The following is a 6,381-nucleotide window of genomic DNA, read 5'->3' on the forward strand; positions in this document are numbered from 1 at the left end:
TGGTTTTAGTACTAATATATATAGTTAGATTGATAAATACACACAGAAATACATAGAAAGATAGATAGATTTGTTGTTATATAATTAAACAGCTTATAAAAATAGATTAATAGATAGAAAGATGTTCTCAGCGTATATACTGTATAAATAGATAAGAGATACATGCCGATAGATAAATGTATAGATAGATAAAGATATACTATTGATAGATAAATGAATTGATAGATAAAGATATACTATTGATAGATAAATGAATTGATAAAGATATACTGTTGATATATAAATAGGTAGTCAGAAAGATAGAGGAAACTGATAAGGATTAATCGATAGAATTAACCATAAAAAGTGACCACCAACGACTCAGAAAAAAATATATAAGAGTTACTGATAAAAGGAAAGATAAAAAAAAAAACTGCCGGCAGGAAAAAAAAAAAAAAAGATTGAGAGAGAAGATAATTAGCTTAGCGTGGCGTTACTGTTATATGCTTGGGTGGGTGTCGTGAGAGAGAGAGAGAGGGAGGAATGTGTGTGTGTGGTGTGTGTGTGTGTTTGTGTGTGTGGGGCGAGGAAAACTGAAACAGAGGGTGACAGTTAATATGAGATGGTATGTGTGTGTGTGTGTGTGTGTGTGTGTGTGTGTGAGAGAGAGAGAGAGAGAGAGAGAGAGAGGTGTTCGTTGATTACAGGTGGTCCAGGTGAGACAGGTGTGTTTTCTGGATTGCCTGCACGTTTCCGGTTGATTATCCCACCTGGAGCCAATCACTGATCCCAGGATTTTATGTCAGGTTGGGTATTTGTTGGCTAATTCTCTCTCTCTCTCTCTCTCTCTCTCTCTCTCTCTCTCTCTCTCTCTCTCTCTCTCTCTCACTTTCAACGACTTATATCCATCTATATACTCCTCAATATTCCTCTTCAACTTTTCTCTCGTTGTTGGTGTTGTTGTTATTGTTGTTGTTCTTGTTGTTTATTGCAGCAGATGTCACCATTTCAATAGCAACGTCACTTTCCCCTCATCACCATTATGTTCAACAATTTCATCGTCATAATCACTGTCTTGCATATCACCCTCTCCTTAAGCCTTCTGGAATACATGTCAGGAGCATCTTAGTCACCTTCATCCACTTTCCTTCACTTTCCTTAACTTTCATTCAATTCCCTTCACTTTCATTCACTTTCATTCACTTCCCTTAACTTTCATTCAATTCCTTTCACTTTCCATCACTTTCATTCACTTTCATTCACTTCCCTTCACTTTCATTCAATTCCTTTCGCTTTCCTTCAGTTTCATTCACTTCTCTTCACTTTCATCCACTTTCCTTTACTTCATATAACTTTCCTTCACTTTCCTTCACTTTCATCCACTTTCCTTCAGTTTCATTCACTTTCTCATCTCTCTGTGTCCTCCTTAACCTCATTTTCTTTATCATCATCATCATCATCGTCATCATCATCATCATCATGGCCATCATCGTCATCATCATCATAATCATTATACTCTCACCCGGGGCTACAGAGGGAAGCCTTCACGTGATGGCATTGATATGCCTGGGTGGTTCCCATGTCCGGTAAAAAAACGTCCCTCAACACTCCCATTACTTCTACTACTTCTACTACTACTGCTACTACTACTACTCCTGCTACTACTGCTAATACTACCACTTCTACTACGATTACTACTACTACATTACCTGTTAATTACAACCCTTTATCCGGAAGCCAAATAATGATTCACCTGAGTACACCTTTACCTATGGGCGGATGGTGGGGAAGGAGTGGGTGAGGATGTGGTAGAGTGCGGTGTGGATGGGTGTGTGGGTGTAAGGGTGGTGGGGTGGATGTGGATGGGTGTGTGGGTGTAGGGGTGGTGGGGTAAATGTGGATGGGGTGGAGTGTGGCATGGATAGATGTGGCATGGTTACGTGGACAGGCAGCGTGGAAAGATATAACGCAATTTGTTCCGTTACTGAGCATATGGTCCAGTCCCCCCCCCCCTCTCTCTCTCTCCCTCTTTCTCACGCACACACACACACACACACACACACACACACACACACACACACACACACACACACACACACACACACACACACACACACACACACACACACACACACACGCACAAACCACTTGTAACCACAAACACTACCACAGTCGACAAATTTTTCTATATAACCTTCCCTGTTTTAAGTTTTTATAACCTTCGGACCGAATTACCGTAAGATTAATAGGCTTCGAAACGCCTTTTCCATTGCGATTTATTCTAAGACTGGTTTAATGGTCCTCGTTTCTTCTCCCACCAGGTGTAGATTTGTCAAGATGGGTGCGACGACGACGACGACGACGACGACGATGATGATGATGATGATGGGAGTGAAGGGGCAAGTGTACTTCAGGGGCGACTGTCTTATAACACCCATTATCAAGGACTTCGACTGGGAGAGGGTGAGTGATGATGATGATGATGTTGATGGCAGTACCTATCTACGTCTTGGCTTTTTTCAGTATTTACCTTCTACGTCTTCTTCAGTACCTGGGGAGATGGTTAGAGCAGGAGAGGTATTTCGTCGGGCACCAAGAGATGGGACGGTGCTCACAGTACATCAAGGACTACAAGACGGGGAAGATATCTGGCTGGGTTGTTTTTGGGGACATTTTGTAAGTAGGTAAGTGTGCGTGTGTGTGTGTGTGTGTGTGTGTGTGTGTGTGTGTGTGAAGAAAAAACAGAGATATAATTCCTCCTAAATAATATATGAACCAAACATTATCATTTTTATTCATGTGTGTGTGTGTGTGTGTGTGTGTGTGTGTGTGTGTGTGTGTGTGTGTGTGTGTGTGTGTGTGTGTGTGTGTGTGTGTGTTTGTGTGTGTGTATATGTGTGTGTGTGTTTGTGTGTGTGTTTGTGTGTGTGCTTGTGTGTGTGTGTGTGTGTTTGTGTCTGTGTGTGTGTGTGTGTGTGTGTGTTTGTGTGTGTGTATGTGTGTGTGTGTTTGTGTGTGTGTTTGTGTGTGTGCTTGTGTGTGCGTGTAAAGCAAAAAGATAACTCCAAGCCCTCATCCTCCCAGCCTGAACCGCCCCAAGTCCTAACGGTAGACGTAACCGCTAAGAGGACCTATTCTGCCACCAAATTCCTGACTTACACCCTTCCCTGAGTGTCGGTCTTCGATGACCACTATCAAGAATTAGGAACCGATTACGACTCGTGTACACTCGAGTATGCCTGTGTCCCGAAACCCAACGGACTTACTTGTGAGTCTATTCGTTATTCTTAAGAACATAAGAAGACAGGATAAGTGCAGTAGGCCGGTTGGCCCATGCTAGGCAGCTCCTAGAAGAGTAACTGAACTACTAGAATGAGATAAGGATAGCAAAAAAGGCGGCTCTCCCCCGCCCTCCAACCCTCTAGCCGAAGCCGGCAGGAAAAAGTCAGAAAGAACACCACGCCGTATAGAAAAACTGGTGTGGACATTTTACAGGAAAGTGTGAAAGAATAGAGACTATCATAGTGTAACCTTGCTTTATTGTTTATTTTTTATAGTTATTGACGTGGGTTCTATTCATTTACTTGGACTAATATACGCTTCATTCCGTCTTAAATGCTGAGTTGTTGCAATGGAGTTATTCTAAAATTCTATGCTTGTCACAAAGAAGTGTCATACGATGTTCAGTCATAGCACTGACTTCTTCCGTCACCGAGCTACGTGAAATAAGCTGAAAGACGAAAATCTGGACCAAATTAGAGTGAAACGCGTATAGTAAGTTGAGTATAGTAAGCTATGGGGGGTAAAAGAGGGGAAATAGGGAGAGGATGTGAGAGAGGAAGGAATGGGAAGAGATGAGTAAGGGAAGGGAGGAAAGAAGAAGAAATGGCAGAGCAGGGTTGGGTAATGGTTGAAGGGATTTGTGCGTGTGAGGGAAGAAGATTGGATAGGATAGGATAGGGTAGGGGATGGAAAGCTAGGGTTGAGTAGGTTATTGTAAGGCAGGATAGAGGTAGGCTAGGGTAGGGTAGGCTAAGCTACACTACTGTAGGAGAGAGCAGAGAAGGGTTGTTAGGGCAGGAGAGAAGTAAGACCCAAACTTCACAAAATCAAATAAGTCTACCCAAATCAACCCAAACCAACCCAATCTGACCTAACCTAACCTCATCTCAACAGGAATAGTTTGGATTCTGACCCAGAGCCCCCACCCCCCCTACCACGTCATCGGGAAGGCGAAAACCACCCTTATCTCCTTGGGCATGGATTCCAGGAGAAACAGGATACGTCTTGTTATAAGCATTACTGAGTGTGTGTGTGTGTGTGTGTGTGTGTGTGTGTGTGCGGGCGCGCCCAGACAGAAGTTTTTGCCCTCCATCGTCTTTTGTTGATCTTGTCCTTCAATAAATTCACTTTACTGTTTTTACTTCACCTGTGTTTATCTCACCTGTGCAATTAGTGAGTCAATTACAGGTTCTCCACACCTGAGGTACGATAGATAAATTTAGAGCTGATAGATGTGTGTGTGTGTTTGTTTGGCTGAGTTAGGGTTATTTTCGTTGCTTCTGTTATTGTTTTGTTGTTGATTTTGTTTATGTTGTTTTTTTTATTTGTTTGGCACTGCTTAGGATCAGATTTAGAATTGGTCTGGCATACATACATCCACATACACACACATTCACATTCACACATACACATATGCACATACACACACATGCACATACACACATACAGACATGCAAATACACTCAAATACACATATGCACATACACACACACGAACATAAACACATACAAACATGCGCATACACATACATAAAAATAAACACATATACATCCACAGTAGTACACATACAGTACATACACACAAACACACATACACGTTTATATTTACATAGACATTCACTCATACACACAGACACAGACACAGCGTGCTTACATACATATGCACATACACATGAAAGCATAGCACTACACTTAAACAAATGCACACACATAGGCTACAGAGACACATACATACACACACATATAAATACATACGTACAGACACATGCTCATACATACGTACACACACATAAACATGCACATACATACACATAAATAGACATGCACCTACATACACATACATACATATACACCTGCGTAGGTACACATACATAAGAACATGCACATATATACATACATACATACATACACACACACACACACATATATATATATATATATATATATATATATATATATATATATATATATATATATATATATATATATATATATATATTTAGAAAAATTATTAAAGACGGATTGGAAACTAGAGAAAACTTGTTCTTTATGAGAAACTAAGATAAATTTTAACAAATAAATGTCTACTATATATTTATTTATTTATTGGATTTTCATTTTTCATCTTTTTACGTATATTATTTTCTTGGTCCTACTTCTTCTCATCCTTAGGCGAAAAACATGATGAAGAGGATGAAGATGAGAATGATGAACATGACCATGATGATGATGATGAAGAGGAGAAGGTGGATGATGATGATGATGATGATGATGATGAAGATGATTATGATGATGATGGTGATGATGATGAGGAGGAGGAGGTAGAAAAGGGTGATGATAATGATGATGGTGATGATAGTGATGATGATGAGGGTGATGATGCTAATGATGATGATAATATGCCTTTGGGTCAACTCGGAGGGAAAGTGGTAGACAGGATGAATCGTACCTCACACAGTGAGCATACAGGATAGAACTAGAAATAATGGTTTCAAACTAGAAAAATTCCGTTTTAGTAAGGAAATAGGTAGAAATTGGTTTGGTAATAGAGTAGTAGACGAATGGAATAAGCTACCTAGTAAAGCCCTTCCACTGAGAGTTTCAAGCATAGGCTAGATAAGCATATGACTAATAAGGGGTGGATATAGAAAAAGGAAAATCTTATAACCAATACTAATTCATAATTTTTCCTTTTCAGGTTACACTGTGATAATCTCTATTCTCCTTTCACACTTTCCTGTAAAATGTCCACGCCAGTTTTTGTATACGGCGTGGTGTTCTTTCTGACTTTTCCTGCCGGCTTCGGCTGGAGGGTTTGGAGGGCGGGGGAGAGCCTTCTTCTTTGCTATCCTTATCTCATTCTAGTAGTTCAGCTACTCTTCTAGGAGCTGCCTAGCATGGGCCAACAGGCCTACTGCAGTTATCCTCTCTTCTTATGTTCTTATGTTCATGCTGGAGAAGTGTGAGTCCGAGGGAAGAGTTATGTATGTGGCAAGCGTAGTAGTAGTAGTAGTAGTAGTAGTAGTAGTAGTAGTAGCAGTGGTAGTAGTGATGGTGGTAGGCGTAGTAGTGGTGGTGGTGATGGTGATGACGGTGGTGGTGGTAGTATGGTCTGACCAGG

This window comes from Coenobita brevimanus, chromosome 90 (assembly GCF_032717465.1).
Source record: "Coenobita brevimanus isolate Jiangsu-jjx chromosome 90, ASM3271746v2, whole genome shotgun sequence".
Lineage (NCBI taxonomy): Eukaryota > Metazoa > Arthropoda > Malacostraca > Decapoda > Coenobitidae > Coenobita > Coenobita brevimanus.